Source organism: Manacus candei, unplaced genomic scaffold (assembly GCF_025592945.1).
Source record: "Manacus candei isolate 608988 ecotype Guabito, Panama unplaced genomic scaffold, ASM2559294v1 h1tg000037l, whole genome shotgun sequence".
Lineage (NCBI taxonomy): Eukaryota > Metazoa > Chordata > Aves > Passeriformes > Pipridae > Manacus > Manacus candei.
In genome coordinates this window covers 17,271,658-17,291,686 of record NW_026138085.1, presented here as the reverse complement: position 1 = coordinate 17,291,686, position 20,029 = coordinate 17,271,658, and the positions used below count along the sequence as shown (strand labels likewise).

General features: G+C 50.6%; 1 long non-coding RNA gene across 2 annotated transcripts; it reads right to left on the bottom strand.

Annotated features, from left to right (window-relative positions):
* Positions 1-4,765: 4,765 nt before the first annotated feature.
* On the bottom strand, positions 4,766-19,631 carry LOC127473939 (uncharacterized). 2 transcript variants are annotated; one of them, XR_007905627.1, is made up of 2 exons: positions 19,460-19,631; positions 4,766-5,010 (listed from the first exon to the last, which is right to left on the bottom strand). It is a non-coding gene; the product is annotated as an uncharacterized LOC127473939 (long non-coding RNA). The 2 variants fall into 2 exon arrangements; XR_007905628.1 differs by lacking the exon at positions 19,460-19,631 and adding an exon at positions 7,227-9,758.
* Between the last annotated feature and the right edge of the window lie 398 nt (positions 19,632-20,029).

The window sequence follows — 20,029 nt, the reverse complement described above, 5'->3', positions numbered from 1 at the left end:
TGAGAACTGCCTGTCTTGCTTGGGGAGGCAGCACCAAAAACACTTGTGTAGCCAGTGTGGATTTAGCCTGAATCACTCTCTAGCCAAGTGTTTCTCTGGGGTGCAGCCTCAGGCTGCTGCTGCAGGAGCACTGCCAGAAGTACCTGTGGGCATCACGTAAGGCCGTGCCTGAAGAACCAACCTACTTCCTCTTTCCCCCACAGTTATCATGGATTTATCCTTCCACTCCACATCTCACCAACGGGATGAGAAATGACTGAGCTGTTACTCACGAGCACACAGACCTGGCAGGCTGATCTCTGCAGAAACATTTATTTCAGTTCTTATCCCTCCAGGCACTCATTGATTATCCCATCAAGTCCACACCCAGTAAGTGCCAGCAGCCAATGTGGTCTGGGGCCACCAGGTTGGGCCTCCAGTTCCTACAGGCTGGTCTGCTCAGACCTCCACCTTGATACAGACCAACAGAAGCACACCCAGAAGATGAAAGGAAGGGCTTCTCCCCCTACCCAGCACACAGCAGGTCACACCTAGAGCACTGGGCTTAGTTTCCTGTCTCCCCAGTACAAGAAAGACACTGACAAAACACAGCAATGAGCCCCAAAAGCTTGAAGCCACCAGCACAAGCAAGGCACCAAGCCCTGGCTGTGAGAGGAGGGGGCAAGGGGGGTTCTGCTGCAGAAGGAGAAGCTTTGGGGGCTCATAGCACCCTCCTGCCAGGGGCCTCATGTGAGAGTGGAGCCAGGCTCTTCCCAGGCATGTGGTAGGAATACAGGGGACAAGGGGGAAAAGCTGAAATAACAGATTTAGCCAGGATATCAGGGGATGTTTCTTCCCGCAAAGACAGCCAAGCAGTGGGACAGCTCAGCCAGGGAGGTTTCCAAGACTGCAAACAGCTCAGGGCAATTTGTGGCTGAGCACAAGCAGGAGGCTGGAATACAGCCCTCCCGAGGTCCCTTTCCACAGGAATTATCCCACAGGGCTGCTTCTGCCACGTTCTTCCTGCACCAACCAGATCCCTGCAGGTGGTGCAGTTCACAAGCAGCTCTGTGCTTTCCCCTCCTGCCTATGCACTGATTTACCACCTGTTTTATCATCTTTCTTTAATCAGCAGCTGGCTTCAGAGGACTATTTTCCTGTTCAGTTTTGGTGATGGTTCAGTTAAGGTCTGTGGTAAGTCTCCTGTTCTCCCACACCTCCCAGCCACAGCAATACCACATCCCTCACCTGTTCCATGTTTCTCTCCTTCACAGAAGTTCAACAGCATAAAACTCCCAGGGGAACCCACCCATACCAGCTCCAAGGGCAGAGGTGAATCCCAGCAGACTGTACATGGCGTTTCTACCAGAGCCTTTCACACCAGCTATGGCACTCCATACACTCAGGTGCTGGCTTACTATTTGCTTTATCAAACTCCAAAAAACAAGGAATCTAAACTTAGTATCCAAGGAAAGATGAAGCACCAATAACACCAAATACCCACACCCCTCCCTGCCTGAACCAACAAATATTGGAGCAAAAGTTCCCCCCGAATTGTGGAAGGAGGGAATTACCTTCACGGGCTGGTCCTGCTGCTGGAAGATGCAGAGGTCCATGTGCTCCCCCGTTTCTGGCTCCAGAGGAACAGCAAGGAGAGCACAACCAGCCCCTCTGCTGAGCTTTGCAAAGCCCAGCCTGCCCTGGGCTCTGATGTGCTACAGCTGTGCCCACAAGTGCTTCCCATTGCTCAGGAATGTCATTTCTCAAATAATCTAGATGCAAGAACTAAAGCACAGGAGACCCCTTGCCCTCTATACAATGTGGAAAACTTCCCTGAAGGCATTTTAATGTGTATTATTACTACAGTAGGGTGTTTTAATGTGTATTATTACTACAGTAAGCCACAGTAGACAATTTCTCATTTCTACTGAAGTATAGAGGAGCAGAGGGCAGTTGGCACAGGTGAGTTAGAAAGCGGCCATCGGTGCCTGGGAAGATCTTTCCTTATTTGCCTGATATTCCCACTCACACAAGGCAGACACTGCCTGCCCTCAGGCCCCATTCAAATGGGAGAACAGGAAAAATAAGCACAGAAGTGCCCTGTACAGTGGAAACAAAGAAAAGAACATGTGCAGTGAAAGAGAGGGAAAACATGAAATATTGAAGAAAAAAAATAGAAAAGGAAAGTCTAGTCAGTAGAATTTGGCTTCTGCTATGAATGGAAAAAAAACAAAAAAGGAAAAGAAAAAACAAACAGTTTCATTTTGAAAATGCAACACCCTTAAAGTACCAGAGACACATCTGTGCAGGCAGCTCCACTGGAATGTTTTCCTTCTTTTCCTCTGCTTTTCAGGGCACTCAGTACTGCTCTTACACCAGTTGGATTCATGCCAGCCCATAATAGCCTGCAGCACCCACTGCATGGAAACCATTATGTTTTACTAATCTTTTGGGGGTGAAACAGAATTAAACCCAAGAATTACTGCAGCAGCTTTCAATCACATGCAGTTCAAACAAGATGCAAACTTCCTTAGATATATTTCTAAAACTGCATTGGAAACCCCTGATCAAGGGTTATTAACACTACAGGGTCTGGGTTTACCTGCCCTTTACTTCTTCACCCACTGTCCCAGTAAATTAGCTCAGGGCCCCCTCTCCAACCCCAGGTTATTGGCAAACCAGGGCATCCCCACTGTCAGGACTGCAATTCTGGTACCTCTCAGCCATTTCTCCCCTTGGTTACTGAGCAATAAAAATTTCAAGTTATATCAGAGTACCTGGTACAGGGAGGAGCTGATGCACTGCCAGCTCCCAGCCTGGCTCTGCTGCCCTGGGGGCCCTGCTTCCAGATAAATGGATCTATTGGCTCCTTTCCCTTCTCCCTCTGTTAAATAACACCACTGCAAAGCCCTGGCTGATGGCAGGATGCAGCCACTGAGAATTGCCCCTGAGTCTACTGTCCCATGGAAAACCCCAGTGCTGAGCTCAGCTGAAGAGCTGCAGCTGCTGGTTACAACACCCAAATGCAAATGGAAATACAAACCACTCACAAGGTAAACAGCACCACACTGAAGCATGCAAAAAAATGCATTACAGCAGCTCTACTTCCTATTTCCTTTTCCTTACAGCTCTGAAAATAACAGCTCCAAAGGTCAGGGGGCTTTTTGGGACAGTTGCTTGTAATCACACTGCTCTGGGAGTGGCAGAGGACTCAGGAGCCACATCCCAAAGACACACCATTTCCATAGGATCATCATTTAGGTTGGAAAAGCCCTCTGGGATCTGTGGCCAGAGCCCTGCAGATAGCATGGTGTAAATACCTTACTCTAGCTTGTAGTCATAAATATTTTGTAGGAAGGACAATAAATGCCCATTTGAAGACAAAATACAATAGGAACATCAAAGATTCATTTAAAATAGCTCAAGTATGTCTTCATCCATGGCTCAGGAGTCCCTGGCAAGCAACTGCTGAGAGAGCTTGGAGCCGGTGAGAGAGGCAGCATTAGGAAACGGGAACTGAAGCAACATCTACTGATGGGAAAAGGGAAGTGGCTGGGATATTTTTCAGCTGGTTTCACATCCAGGCACCTCCTTTCATGCACCATCACTCCTGCTTTGTGATGGGTGGAAAAGGGAGAGGTCAGTGCCAGAGCCCAGACTGCCCAGGGTGCCAGGAAACCATTGCACGGGGACTGGCTCGGGGGCACTTCTTACTGAGGAGATCCTTTCCCTCTTGTGGGCTTACCTTAGAATAGCCAAGTACCCAGGAGGGTTTATGTTTCTGCTTTCTCATATTTAAATAATCCACTTCAGTATCTACCAGCACCACAACAGCCAGGAGATGACAGCCCCAGCTGCACCCAGAGATCCTGGGCTGGGTTTAATTTCCAACAACTCTGCCCAGCAGGGACTCCCCATGTCTTTCTGTTGGAACTTGCAATGAAGTACATTATTTAGAGACATGTTTGGAGAGGCTGTTTTATTGCAAGTATTTCCTCAGTACCAATTTGTAACTCTCATTTTCACCAATCAGCTGCTTCATAGAGCCACAGAATGGTTTGGGTTGGAAGGGACTTTAAAGACCACCCAGTTCCAACCCCCCCACCATGGGCAGGGACAGTTCCATTAGTCCAGGTTGCTGAGAGCCCATCCAGCCTGGCCCTGAACGCTGCAAAGCCTCCCAGTCAAGGTGTCAGAGCAGTGGAACACGGGGAGCTGGGGGTCCCCAGCTGGGGGTCCTGTGCACAGTGTCTGGGGGCTTCCCCCAGAGCAGCTTTTTACCTTCCATCAAAGGGAAACCTGAAGTGTCCATGACCATGAGCTGATGCAAAATTTCTGTTGCAGAGCAGGAAAGCAGCACATCTGGAAATGCAGGGCCATGCAGGTGGGTCACAGCAGAACACGGGGGCTGCCCCACCGAGGGGGGTGCCTGGGGGTGCAGCAGTGCAGGGACGGCTCAGTGGGACCCAAACGTGGGGTCTGTGCTGGTCCCCAGCTCAAAACACATAACAAGGATGATGCAACCTACCACAGGTTCATTTTTCACAATCTTTTATCAGAGTGATTTAGAAACACCAGCAGAGGCTGTCGAGAGGCGGTGTGATGACTGAACTTACCCTCACCTCGAGGCAACCTGGGAAATACTGACCACAAACTTGCAGTGAACACAGCCACAGGGTTTTTTCTCTCTTTTTTTTTTTTCCTTTTCTTTTCTTAGTTTTTTTTTTTTTTTTTTGGTTGTTGTTGTTTGGTGGTTTTTTTGGTTTTTTTTTTAGCTCATCAGCCATGATACTTGGATTCAGGACTAACTCAATCATCTTTATTCCACTTTTCCCTGTGGTGTCCCTTTGTCACCTCAGACACACAAGTGAGAGCTCTCCCATGGCCATTGCCCACCATGGCTGGAGATGCTGGGTGTGCAGAGCATCAACTGCTGCTCCAGGAGAACCATATCCCCCCTTCCAAGAGAGGAGATTTCCCAGCCTTGCCTTCATCCCATGTCTCTTCTGACTATAAACCGTGTATCAGGGGCTGTAAGGAAAGGGACAAGGTTAATATATTGAATACCACTGTATTTCTAGATCAGCTTATAGAAAGGATTCCTTCTTCACCAAAATGTATTAATTTCTTCACACTTCTACACCCTCCCATCTCACAACCTTATTCTGACTACTTCAGAATTTTCCTGTTTCCTAAGTTATTTCTCTTATACAAAGATAAGTTATTTATCTATACACAATGTTTGGAGATGAAAGCCAACAATGCCTGTCATGGACAGGACAGCCTTCAAGGCTTGGAGCTGCATTCCCTGCAAAAATGGCTGATGACAGCAAATGGATTTTCCTCAGCCACAAGGCAAACAAAGTATATACTGTAATTTCTTTATAATTATTAGTTTTTGCTGGTTGAAGCAGTTCCTTTGTCAGTAACACAAAAACAAAAGGTTGGAAGGAGTTGATGTAAACTCCAGGACAAGCTCCTGCAGGAGCTGGATCACTTCCCAGGCAGCCCCGCTCCGCTGGGACCGATGCGTGTCACCCTGGGAAGGGCTGCACACTCATCCTGCATTTACAGGGCTTCAGACCACATTTACTGGACATCAGGGATGGCTGCTGACAGTCCTACTTGTTTATGTACCTACTGGAAAGTCATATAAACTGGCATTGCTCTCATGGCTTCTGTCACCTGCACCTCGTACCCACCAGCGCTGGTGCCTGGCCATGAAAACATGCAGGAACCACTCAGTTACATCATGAAAGATGGAATCAAATACCTGAATGTGCAGAGCATAGTTTGTCTCAAATAACTCAAACAAACGTTGAAACAGGAGGTGTTTGGAACTGTCTCATCTCAGCGTTTTTGTCTCAGAAAATACGAGTTAGATTAAAAGGGAATTTCCCACAAGTTCATTTGAATTTTGCCAAAATCACCCCACATAAATATAAAATCAAAATAAAACGTTTCACCTGTGTTTGTTAAGAAAAAAAATAAAATCGACAACACAAAGAACTTCTGCCTTGCTGAAATGAGCAGATATATTTAATTTTTGCTCAGCCTGACCATGACTTATGTCCATCCGAGCCATCACCAAGCCATGAATTTTCTGTGTAATTTTTGCATTTTCTGACCCCACTTCTGTGGCTGCAGTCCTTACCCAGACTACATTGCTCATAACACAAACCATTTAAGTTTCAATTAAATCTTGGAGCTGCCCCCTGGCTGTTCCTGACCACTGGTGAGGCCATTCCCAGGGGATGCACCCCTGAGTCCTGAGGCCCTGTTTTGGTATTAAGGAGCACCATGGCACCAGAGTGAGGCTCAGTGGAGACCCTCCTTATGCTGTATTTGGAACATTTGGGTTTTCACCTTCGTACCTGACAATTCTTTTCTCTCCATCAATGCCCAGCAGCACACTCACAAGGCAAGAAAAGGAGAAAGCATTGAGACCAACAGTGACATAACACCACTAATATTAATAAGCTGAGTCACAGTCATTATGTCAAAATTTCCTGTGAAGATTGTGTTTGATTTACTTACGGTGTTGGTTCTTTTAAAGTGGATGCAAACACTTTTTGAGCCCAACCAAAGACAAGCCAACAAAAGCAAGTCGACCTCCAAATGCAAGCTGACCTTTCAACGTGCAGGATGTTAAATAGGTGAATTCCCCAAGGCAGACTGAGCCCTCACCATGAGCTGTGGCATCACAGTGCTCCTGTCCCCCCCTGCTCCCCCCCTGCAGCAGCCCCAGAGCTCTGAAGGTTTTCTCAGCACCAGCCCCGTTTTTGGAGCTGTTTCTGGTGGCGCCGCCGAGCTCTCAGACCTCTCTGCCTGATCCCTCAGAACTGCCTCCAACTAGGTTTTTTTTTTTTCTTCCATCCTGAGCTCAACATTTTTACTCTTCCCAGGTCAACCAGAAGGCCTTGGCACCGTTCCTATCTGCCTGGCCCACTCGCAGCAGTTCTGTGAGCAGTGCCAGCTCCCGGGCCGGCGCAGCACAGTGGGAGGAGGGGACACGACTTATTTACTAAGAGCTCATCAAAAACTCTTTCTGTAGAGCAAATTCAGCCCCTTCAGAGCTAAAAGGACGAGGATTTGGGTGCTTCCCCGAGGAAAGGCAGTTCCCAGGCAGCTTTCTGCTGGATACCTGCTTTGCAGACCGAAGGTACTGGAGGGTCTTGGGGGTCAAGGGCATCACATAAGAGGGAAAAAAGTGATTATCCCACTGTTCAGTGCTTGTCACACCACACCTGGAATACTGTCTTCAGTTTGGTCTCCACAATACAAAAAAGATGTGGACAAGCTGGAGAAAGTCCAGAAAAGGGTCACAAAGATGGTCCAAGGACTGGGAAGCTGCTGTAAGAAGAAAGGCTGAGACAATTACAGAGAAAAGGAGGTCCCATCATATTTCACTGTTTAAAGGGTGGCTACAAAGATGGAGCCTCCCTTTCTACAGAGAGTCACATCAAAAAGACCAAGGGTGATGGGGACAAGTTACTCCTGGGGAGATTCCAGTTAGATAAAAGCTGATCCTAATGAGAACAATCAGCCATTGGAAGAACGTTCCTGGGGAAGTGGTGGATTCCCCAATGTTGGATACTTCTATGATTCAGCTGAGCAGGGTGCTGAGCTATCTTGTCTAGACAGTGCTTTTGCCAAGAAAGGTTGAACCTCATGATCCTTGAGATCCCCTCCAACGTGGCATTCTGTGATTCTATTTTTCTTCCCATTTTTATTGTTTAAACCCATTGTTGAGTCTGTGCTGGGTTCCCTGCCCTGCTGGGGACTTCACTGAGCCCCTGGGGTATGCCAAGGCTCGAGTTACTGAACGTGGAGGGGAAGGCAGAGGAACTGGCACCGTGGGGTGTTAGTGCAGAGGCACTGTGAGCAGACACACCCTGACAACACCCTGCCCAGCACAGAGAGCCCCACTCAGCAACAGCCCTGCAGATCCCCAGTGTGAGCCCCAGGGTACTCAAGGCACGTGCAAGAGTCTGGGGGGCACATGGAGCGAGGGCAGATGTCACACTGTCCAGGATGGTTACAGCAGAGGAGGACTGACCTTCAATCACCCACTCCTGTGCACTAATGAAGCCCCAGGCTGGGAGCAGTGGGAGGTGCCAGTGCTGCTGAGACAACCTGTGCCACTGCCTCACCACCCTCACAGGGAAGAATCCTCAGTTACATTGGGGAGTTTTGGCCCCCCACACCCTGAGCCAGGCTCAGCTGCTGCCCCAGGCAGGGCAGGGCTGCAGAGGGACTGGGCACAGCCACAGCCCAGAGACACAGCTGAGTCAGCCCTCACACGTGATAAACTGTTGAATCATGTTTTCAGTTTCTTTTGGTTTCAATAAAAATGCGACTGTGGAGAAATCACGTGATGCCCTGCTGTCCCAGGAAAATCCCAGATGGATTTGCATCATTTGGAGTAAAACTCATCCTTCTCCCTTATTACCTAATTACCTTAAAATGTTCCTCCTCTTTTGTGTTCAGCATCAGCTCCTGCTAGAAATTCCCAACAGCTCCCAGAAGTTTCCAATTAGTTGCCACTTCTGCAGGCAGGACATGAGGGGCACAGCTTGTTCCTTGGGGCTGCTGGACGAGCTTCCAGTGGTGCCCATTTGGGGAGCACATGTATTTCTGCATGCCCAAAAACCTCCCATTCCCATTTATGCCACGTGACAAACCATTTCTCTTCAGCTCTCTGAGAGTTTCTGTAGGAAACAGGGAGTTTCTGTGCTTCATCTCAGGAACACCTGAATATCTGTTATCACCTTAATCAAGCCTTGATTCTTTCTAGCAGTTAAATTTAAACAACAAAGCCAAGCCAAGAGCATAGAAAAACCTTGGCTGGCTGACTATCTATCTAAGAAACTCTGATAATTTCATTCACCTTCATCATCTGAATCAACAATATAGAGAAGGTCATTGGGGGAACTGCTCAACATCAACAGGAAGCACCAACATGCTTAAAGCAGATTAGGATCAGGAAACGTGCCACTATTTGCTTTTCCTCTCTGTCCTGTCCTTCCATCACCTCTAAATCAGGAATACTGACATCTTTCCTAGCCTACAGATGCATCCTAAACACTTTGTTAGTGACTATGGAGAGGTTCAGGTGAAAAGGGCTGAAGATGTGACACCACAAAAGGTTGTGGGTGGTTCAGGAACCCTGGAAGTGCTGAGGCTCAGTGGGAGCGTGGGCTGCAGGATTCCTCTGCAGGCAACCCTGGGTGCAAAATAAGGACCAAACCAGGGGAGGGAAGCGCCCTGGAAACAAATGAGAAAGGCAAAAAGCTACGGCCAAGTACCTCGGAAGGTGTCCCAGACAAATATGGTTTTTCAAATTTAATATGTTGCATGGGTTGCTAGAGATCCATAAAGGAAGGCTTTATTTCCCTTTCACTACCTAGAAGTCAGAATTACTTGGATCATTTCTTCCTGTCACTGGAGTTTGGGACAGGAAAAGATGCTCCCCATGGCAGCTGGAAGGGTTATTACAGGGTGATAATAGTAAGACTAAATTAAAGCTCAATTATATAAATAAGGAAATATTGGCTGTAACACAACTGCAAACCCCAAGTGCTAGCTGGATTTCTTAAATAATCATAATTAAATCAACTATATATCCAATAGCAACTTATTATGCTGTAGAAAAAGGTTCATTTAGCAGAATGGTTCAAATTTTTACAAGTGAATTTTTTAATACCTGGATATCAGAGTCCAGCAGCCAAAATTATGACTGCTAGTAGGCTGCAATCAATCTTTCCACTTCATTGTGTAAGCACAAGAACAAGCCAAAACGTTCCTGCCAACCTGCTTTTTTTTTTTTTAGCAAAAGACTGAGGTTTTGATGAAGCAGTTTACTTGCAGCCATAATTTGCATTCCAGGGAAGTTCCCTCGGTGATGTTTTTAACGTTCAGTGGGTTCGGTGCTGCTGCAGCTTTCTGTGGCAGAAGTAAAATCCTTTAGTTTTGCCAGTTGTTCCTTTCCCCTGAACATGCCAAAGCAGCCCTCACAGCCTGTTTGCCACTCAGCTCTGCACGGCTCTGCCACTTCATCCCTATTTACGGGAAGCGATATTTTACACCCTGATGACTCAAGGCTCACACAGCACATCATAATTCCTTATTTATGCTTGTTTATGGTGCGGTGACCCTTCATCTGGCTCCCCACCCCCGCAGATCTGAAGTGATTGTGGACACTCCTCAACACAGTTATCCTGATTCCCGTGGTTGGGTTTGTTCCTTCAGACCCCAGGGTTTATTCCCAGAGTGTCTAATTCCTGCTTAATTCAGCCCCTGTGGCCAGGGTCTGCAGCAGAGCTGCTGTGGCAGTGGCAGTGAGGGGTTCTGCTGAGCCCCTGTGCTGAAGGCACACACAAGGATCTCCAGCTCTCTGCATGTACTGAATTATTTCTCATTCCCTAATTGCCAGGTTTTCCAAGTTGCACTGAAGCCACACAGGATTTGATTACGTGCTTCAAGATAACAGCAATAACAACCAGATCACGGGAGCAGAATCAATGACCCAGCAGTGGTAATCCGTGTTTACCACCTCACCTGCCTCCTGCCAGCTCTCTGTGCTTTCGTCATCGTCATCTGTTTGTCATCAAACAGAATGTTTTGGGTTGGAGGGGACCTTAAAGCTCATCCAGTCCCACCCCTGCCATGGGCAGGGACACCTTCCACTAGCCCAGGTTGCTCCAACCTGGCTTTGGACACTTCCAGGGGTGGGACAGCCACAGCTTCTCTGGGCAACCCGTGCCAGTGCCCCCCCAACCTCCCAGGGAATAATTTCTTCTAAATGTCCAATCCAACCCTGTCCTCTCTCAGTTTGAAGCCATTCTCCCTTGTCCTGTCACTACATGCCCTTGTCAAGAGACCCTTTCAGTTTTTACATTTGCTGATCAACTTCAAACCAGCATTAAAGGCAACGCAGAATACTGCTACCTTTGTTTTCCTTTGTGTTCTAATTTCCTTAGCAGGGTGTGTCCTCCAAGATCATAATACCAGCAAAGGAAGGTTTCTGCTAACGGGCTGGCTCCTCAGGGCAGTCTGTGCACTGCACTGCAACCCTCACTGCCAGGAGGAAACCAGACTCGGTCACAAAGAGGCGTCCAAAGCAAACATGTCAACATTACAAGCCCTAACAAACAAAAAACTCACTTGAAAGCCACGATCCTTCCTGCTCAGCTCAGCCATAATATAGTCACGTTCTTGGGCTCACTCACCTTCATCAGGCTCAAAAGAGCCCGAGAGTCCCCAGTGCAGCTGCCACCAGTGCCCAGCCTGCACCATCAGCACCAGCCTGGCTCCTGCAGTGGGGCCATGTGGCACATTGGGAAGGCAGAACTCAGCCTGGACATGCCCAGGGAGAAGGGGACAGGGTACCTCTGCCTTGACATGAAGGAGACCCAGGACCAGGACTCCTACAGCCCAGAGTGTACGGCACGCAGCACTTACAGATACAACTTCCAGACCAACAGCTTATTAATACCCCACCTGTATTACTTACATAGAAAAATAGTCTTAGCCACCAGGGATTTTTTTTCTTTTCCCCATCATGTTTCCAAGGCAAAAGGACAGCCATTATCAAGCAGGTTTGCTGACTACAACAGAGAAAAACCCTATCACTGAACACTCACATCATCTTTTTTGTCTCTTGCTCCATGTAAGCTCTTAGTTCTAAACAAAGGAGGACAGGATAAATTACAGAAGAAGATGTACTTCAACAAATAGATCTATTTCTTTTTTCCTAAAACTGTCTTGATTCTGTTTATACTGGCTGGAAGACAGCATCCCTCTGCTCTCCTCAAACAACAAACAAACCCCAAGCCAGTGATGAGATTCCCATACCAAGGTCAGGGGCCTGGTTTTGCTGTAGCATGCACTGAGTGCTGTACTCAGGGCAGACTCAAAACCTCATTTAAAATGGGATAAGTATCAACAATTAAAATAATTTGCTGAACAGGAGAAAAAGCACTTAGGGAACGTTTTTCTCTTGAAAGGAAAGTTGGAAAGCTTGTGGGTTGTCTTGCTATCGACGCCGAGGAAGCCGCAGTGCAAGCCGTGCTGCAGCAGCAAAGCTCCTCTCCACAGGGGTGAAACCAGGACTTTGCTCCACCTGCCTCGAGCTACACCCAAGCAGGAAGGAGGGTAGTTCAAAGGGAGAAGGGGTGGCTCACTGCTCAAACCAGCCTGCAAAAATAAAACTCATTTCCCAGCCAAGGAACTCACCTCAGGTGTCAGTGCCCCAAAATAGCAGCTGTGACTCTGCTCCCACGCTGGGGATGCAGGCAGGGCCTGACAACCCCTTTGTTCCGAGTGTCCAACCTAAACCTCCCCTGCTACAACCTGAGGCCATTTCCTCTTGTCCTTCTGCCTTGTTACCTGGGAGAAGAGACTGTTCCAACAGTCTCCAACTTCCCATCAGGTCACTATAGAAGGCAAGAAGGTTCCCCCTCAGCCTTCTTTTCTCCAGGCTGAGCCTCACCAGATCCCTCAGCCTCTCATCATCAGACTTAATCTCCAGACCCTTCCTTCTCTGGACATGCTCCAGCACCTTAAAGTTTTTCTTGTCATGAGGGGCCCAAAACTGAACCCAGGATTCGGGGAGTGGCCTCATCAGTGCCCAGCACAGGGCAATGGGCACTGCCCTGCTTTCTGCACAGCAGGAGCTGGGTTTATCTGCACTGGGTATTGATATAAATTAAAGGTCTGGTGGAGCCAGCTCTTCCAAAGCTCCTACACGTGCTGAGGGTCCTCCCATACTGATGCTTGTTATCACCAGGCTGTCACACACTACACTCTTATTAACCTCAACACTTGTCCAGAGGAAGATGATGCAACAGCTGCATGGGAAGTGTCAGCTATTTTGTACAATGCTGTTTATTGTTTCAGAAAAGAGACTTTCGGAATAGAATGGTCACTGCCATGTTTACTGACCTCCTCAAGAAGGCTTTTGGCCGTGCCTTTTCTTTCCTGTAAGGGAGGGAAAAATATCAGGATGGGAAAACTGGTGCATGTTAGTGAAGAAGAGAAATCAAACAGGACTGTTCCTGACCCAGGCTCCTCCTTCGCACCCTTCTCCCGGGGGCTGAACTCCAAGGGTTCAGCAGATAAGACAATCCATTTCTCTCTCTAATCTCAGCTGCATTATCTCAGCACAAACACACAGTTGGTTTCTCCACTGCCCAGTTAAACTCCCTCAGAGGGAGCAGCAGCCACGGTGCTGCCAGGGGTGCAAACAGGGCTGGGGGAGCTGGTCCCTCCTCCACTGGCACTGCTGCAGACATGGCACTGCTCTGCCAGGAAAGGAATTTGGACCCATGCAAATAACTCACCTGGAACTAAAGTGTGTCTGCTTTCTCTTCTGTAGCTCAGAGTTATCGTCTCATAAGGGGCGTAGAACCAGCTCAGCTTCATCAGCTCCAGCCACCTCCACCACCACTGACCTCATGCCATGGCCACATTACCTCACACATCAACAAAGAAAGGACTGCAGGGGATTTGGGCTACTGAGGACAAACATTCCTGCAGCATCTCACGGGGTTGGTCCAGACAGGCAAAGGTGGTGACAGTCTAGTAATTAAGGCACACTGACACCACGTTAAAACCAATTTCAGTTAAAACCAATTTCACACCTTCAGAAAGGCCAGTTCAGTGCTTCCCATCAGGGGTGTCACTGCCAAAATAACGCTGTGGGGTAATCAGCAGGCTGTAATTAGCAGGCTATAATTAGCAGGCTGCCCAGGCCCACAGGCTGGATGCTGGCAGGACCATGCAGCCTGTCCCGCAGCATCACGGCTCAGCAGGACTGGGGGAAGCCCAGGGCCTGTGCATCTTTAATTCCCACGGCTGGCAGCCCACACTCCCCGGGAAGGAGCGATGCCGTTTTAACCCTGCAGGAGCTGCAGGTCCCCATGTGTCAGTAATCCTGCAGGTAAATGCTTTAGGTGGCCAGAATAAAACTAAAGCCTTCAACAGGTGTTGTGGGAAACCCAGACAAAAGAAGGCAGAAGTTCAAAGTTTGTCACCCCCAAATCTCCCTGTTCTGCACCTTCCACCGTCAGATGGTGCAAAGGCAAAAAGCTGTTTCATCTGTCGGAGACTGGGAGAACTGGTTTTGCAGCTCTTCCTCACCTAATTTGCTGAAGGAAAACAAGGTGCTTGTCAGGGAAAGCCAGTAAGTGGGCTTTATTGAGCTTAATCGTTGTGTTAATTGTAGGACATGAGCACTATTTAAGCTGTATAACTACTGTACAATCTCCTTAAGTAGGGTTCAGGTTCACTGAAAACAAGCGTTCCTCACCAGTGAAACCACCTTTTCTTCAACAGCAGGTGAGAGTCCCTTCCAACAGCTGTCAGAGGTAAAGAGAGAGGAGAAGCTGCCCCGAGGCTCTTCACCACAACCACTAAGGTCAATAAAGTCACTCAAGGCATTCCCTTTTCTCCAGGGACACGTTCTCAGCTGGGAGAGGCTTATTTGGGCAGAATAAGTGTCAGTTGTGGACACATTTTGCTAAAACTAATGCAAAGGCTCTGTAAGGCAAAGGGGACCATCTCAAACTCCTCCAAAGTCACTGAGCACTTTTCCCAGCAGCTTAACTGCCCCTCAGGTGAGGACACCCCACATTTTCCTTTGCCCGTTTCTTCAGTCAAATCCACCTGCAGTTTCTCACCAGACCCAGTCCACTTCTGCTCTCCTGAGGCCCCTCTCTTGCATCTCTCTCCCACCAATAACCCCTTCCAGGTTCCCCCCTGTCTCCCAGGAGAGAGCTCTGCCTGCACTCGGTGTGCCCTGATTTCCCTGCAGTGCTCCACAGCCCCCCTGTACTGAAAAACGTGGAGCATTCTAACAACATGACTCCCCTTGTTCTTTTGAAGCTGCTGAGGCTGAGCTGGCTCCAGGACAGGGCTGTACCTGGCACATGTCCATGGCTGCTCCGAGGAGATAAGTGCAGCTGCCACAGCAGCTCGAGATGGGACAGGAAAGGGTGGGATGGGTGTCAGAGAGAGAACAAGCCACGACAAACAGGAGGCGAGAGACTGAAACTCCTGATGAACCAGGGACACTGAGAAGGGACCGCAGACCTTCAGGGCCAGAGAGGGAAGAAAGCCCCCCAGAGCTGCCTGGCACTTGTCGTGAGTCCCAGAGTGACAGCAGGGGGTTTGGGCCCCAGGGGTAAGAAATCCTTGTGGGCCCAAGCTTGGCAGGGGTTTAGGGAGGATGGCATAGACTCCCTTGTGCCTGTGACAGCACAGCTATTGTGTACAGCAGATATTGGGATTAAATAGAAACACAGAAACACTCTGTCGAGGAAGAGGGCCAACTGCCAGCTGGTGAGAGAAAAGGAGGTGAGTAAAACCAAGTGTGGAGAAGGACAAAGGGACTGGCAGCAAACCATGTGCTCATCCATGCACTCAAAGCAAAGCTCTGGCACAGGATTTTGATCTCAGAATTGTAAAACAAAACTCAGTGCATTAATTTCTTCCTGACAGTTCTGATAGGACCAGCAGGCCTCCTTGGCTGCACTTTGAGCATCTCCTCTGAACCTCACCTGACATCTCCACATGCTCATGCTCCACAGGCTCCATATCCTCCCCCTTGCCCCAGGCACTCAGAGACCCCTTCCCGTGGGAGCTGGCACTGCCAATCACACTGGGGGATGGAAGGAGGCAGGAGAGGAGCTGCATGGCCCCTGGTCCACATCACCCTTGAGCAGTGCTGATGTGCTCTCATTCCTGCAGACAGCTGACTGTGTTCACCTTCAGGGCAGTGTAAGGGCAGCATCACAGTGGTGGTCACTCCTGTCTTGTCTTGAGTGGACATTCCCCACTGCCACAGCCAGGAGGGATGGCAGGACAGGGGCTGGGACAGCAGGGAGCCCCTGCAGCCACCAGCATTTGCAGAGACACTCTGCAGAATAAGACAATCCAGGATGGAGCCCAGCAAGGGATGCAACAATCCATGCAACAATCCACCCAGGACTCCTCCCAGCCTGCCAAGGGCTGCTCTGGGGCAGCTCCTCCTGCCAGCACCCAGGGCCACCCGCAGGTCCCACGGGTGCCACTGCCCTCTGCAGTCCCCAGAGGAACACGCAGCTCACCTCCACACAGGATGTCCCTTCTGTCCTCTCCTTCCAGCCTCTCCTGCCGTGGGCTTCCCTATGAAATTCCAGTCCAGAAGATAACTCATCCAAGGAAAAGCATTTACCCACAGTGGGAACACCAGAATCAGCACTGGGGGGAAGGAAAGTTCCTGTCCTGTGCATTGTCCCACCTGAGAAGTCCCCAACAGAGCTGTGGTTCTTGCAGAAGATGCCAAGAAAGGGCCAGAAGCCCAAGCAGAGAGTGTGTTGTCCCACACCAATCCCTCCTCCTGTGTCCTTCTGCAACCTCCCACCAGCCCCGAGAGCAGCCAGAGGCGTCCTGTGCACCCCAGAGTGGAGCTGTGCCCTCGTGCAGCCTTCAGTCATGCTGTTTGGGGCACACCTGACTCTGCACAGACATCTTGGGCTGAACAGGCTCCTTGAAGCTGATTTATAGTCAGTGAAGACTCGGTCAGTGGAGCACAACACACTGGGCTTGAGCTGAACGTGGACGTCCAAGCAGTGGAGGTGGGGAGGCAGAGAGCAGCACTGGGAGGGGACAGCTGAGGGCAGTGGCTTCAGCAGCTCACATAAACATCCTTGAAGCTTTCTAGGCTGCTGAGACATGGCCGGGTCAGGGTCTGGGCAGGGCAGAGGGCAGGGAGTGACATCCCAGAGGGAGCCAGCACTTCTGCAGCCACCCATGGAGATGCATCGCTCCAGAGGCAGAGAGCCTGTGAGCCACCAGGACACTGCCAGAGCCCCTGCTCCTCCCCAGCCTGCATGGAGGGTCCAGGAGAAATCCCCAAGGAGTCTGGTGGCTGCAGGGGACTTGTTTTGGAGGCATCTGGGGAAGCACCCTCACTCCAACCCAGCCTGGCGCTGCTGCCCGGCCCCCTCGCAGGCTGCCAGCCAGGATGGAGCTTGGTCAGAGCACACTGGCCATGCTGCTGTACCAGCAGTTATGGCTTGGAATAACCATTTCTGCTCTGAAGGCTTTTCTTAGTACCCCAGTTGGATTATTACATATAAAATCTCCACCTCAACGCAAGAAGCAGAAATAGAGGCAGTTTTAGGTGTATGTCAGCACACACACAGAGCAGTATTTGCTTTGTAGCAGCAAGTTAATCATAAAAGCAGTCTAGTCTGTGGCTTGTTTGCAAAACAGAAAGCAGAAGATAAGAAAGGGCATCTGCTGAGGGTGCTGGTGACACAGCTGGGACAGGGACTAATAGCACCCACAATGCCCATGCACTGTGCCCCCACTGCCCACCCTGCATCCCCAGGGCAACTTCGAGAGCCCTGATAATACTGCTCTTATAAATACAAGAAGGGGAAGAAAGACTGTGGGGCTGGGCTGATTCCTGGGGGAGAATGTTCCCTGACAGAGCAGGAGTTGAAGATTCAGCTGTACCCACCAGTGTCCCTGGAACCCAGTGCAGCACAGAGTGCTCAGCTCCCAGTACCATAAACTGGTGCCAGTGTTCTAGACCTGGAAAGCTGAAGAGGAGCCCATGGGCCAAACCCATCCAGTGTTTCCCTGTGTCAGAGCTCATACACTCTTCTCAGTGATGAATTTGTGTCTTAAGGTACAGAACCATAATGGGCTCGGGTGCTTTGGGAGCAACATTTTGATGGAGACACAACAGAATCATGGTCACAAACTCAGCCTCTGAACACTGAAATCCCCCAACTCACACAATTACAAGAGATCCTTACTGAGGCAACACAGACATGTCTGTGCTGTCCCTCAGCCTTCCCTGCAGACCCAAAGGGTGCTCCCTCGCTGTGGGTTGTTCCTCTGAACTGCCCCAGCACGGTGTTCTCTCACCACCCGCTTTTCCTGGCTCCAGCCACCCTTTGCAGGGGAAGCTGAAGGGTTACTTGCTCTTCACTAACTCACAGGTGGGTGGGGAAAGGCAAGCCCTGGGCATAGCCTGGGCTGTTACCTGTTGAGGGCTCTGTTCTCAAAGGGAAAACAAAGACTGACAGCTGTTGCTAGAGGAACAAACTGAATTTCACCTGCCAAGGCAAGAGTGAAGCCTGGGGCACTCAGCTCAACAGCAGCTGCCTGTGGGGGCCCTTGTCCTCCCTGGTCTCAGTCCTCAGCAACTGCTGGTCTACTTTTAGTCCAGCCTCAGCCTTACCCCAGCTTGCACAATTCTACTGCTCTCCACTAAATTCACATTTATTTCTCAACTTCTTCAGGTTCCTGACCTTGGTCTGTTCTTCCTGCTCTGGCTGCTCCAGCAGCAATGTGTACCAGAGCTACAGTGAATACTTGACCTGAGATAGAACAGAAGGAAATTAAGCTTATAGTTTATTACAATTTGTGCAAATCAGCTTATACTTGGGCAACAGATCTTTATAAAAGCTCTTCTCCCTTCCCGGATATAAATTCCTTGCTGGAGCTGAGAGGGCAGTGCTGCTCCAAGGAAAGGTCACCAGAACTATGGCCATCTGAGAGCCAAGAGTCAGTCCTTGCCTCCCTCTTGGCTGGAAGAAAATAAATGAGTACAGAAAGGAAAGGCAGGCTGAGGCTGACATCCAGGACATCCTGACATTTTCAGCTCAAACAACTGAAGCTGGCAGAGTTATAAGCAAATAGAAACTCGAAGATAGGAACTTGCAGTGGGATAAACTGAACAATCAGAATACTGGGCAGCAGCCAGAGACCTGCAGTTGAGGGAACACACGCACCAAAGAACCCCTCAGACAGAATCATAGAGCCCCTGAATGATCTGGGTTGGAAGGGACCTTAAAGCTCATCCAGTTCCATGGCCAGGGACACCTTCCACTAGCCCAGGTTGCTCCAAGCCCTGTCCAGCCTGGCCTCAGACGCTTCCAGGGATGGGGCAGCCACAGTTTCTCTGGGCAACCTGTGCCAGTGTTTTAGTACCTCTAAGCGATAATTACGTGAGAAGGTCAGACTTGCAGAGGCTCCAACGGGAGCTCACAACCCCGGCCCGAGGGCGCAGGACCCAGTGGGACCCGGAGGGAGCGGTACCCCCGGCAGGGAGCTGCACCCCAGGGAGGGAGCTGCACCCCAGGGAGGGAGCTGCACCCCAGGGAGGGAGCTGCACCCCAGGGAGGGAGCTGCACCCCAGGGAGGGAGCGGTACCCCAGGGAGGGAGCGGTACCCCAGGGAGGGAGCGGTACCCCCGGCTTACCCCGGACCGCCGGGACCGCCCCCCGAGCGCACCTGCCCGCGGAGGAGGAGGAGGAGGAGGGGAAGGAGGGGAAGGAGGGGAGCGCCAAGGACCGGGCCGGGACCCGGCGGAGCTGCTGCTCCATCCCCGCTGTCAGACCCGCCGGCCCCCGCCCACGGACCCCCTTCCCGGGGCATCCCGGCCCCGCTCCCTCCCTCCCGGCCCCGCTCCCCCTCTCACCTCCCCCGGCGCCCCCAGCCCGGTCCTGCCGCGGCCCCGCTCCGTGTGACAGCGCCCGGAGCTTTCGCTTTCCCTTTCCCGGCGAAGGAGGGGCGGCCCCGGCTCCCGGCCGGCCCCGGGGAAGGGGCTGGGGGAGCCGGGGCGGGGGGGACCGGGGGAACCGGCCCGGAGCCGGGGGACGCTCGGGCTGCGGGCAAAGCCCCTTCCCCAGCCCGCATCTCACAGCGAGTTCATCCCCTCCCAGGCGCCCCACCGGGATGCTCCTCACCTGCTGCAGGACAGGTGAAGAGGAGCTTCAGCTCGTCGCCGAAAGCACCGGAGGGCTTTAACACACGTGTAGATGTGCTATCTGGGGACTTGGGTTAGTGGTGGGCTTGGCAGTGCCGGGCTGACAGCCGGACGCGATGATTTTAGAAGGCTTTTCCCACCTGAACGATTCTGTGAGCCCCTGTAGCTCCCACACAGTGATTTACCTCTTGAAGTGGAAGCGCTTGGGGTAACGGGAGGGACTTTCTTCCTGGGAGAGCAGTCCTGCAACAGGAGAGCTCTCTGAGCCAACCCAGCTGTCAC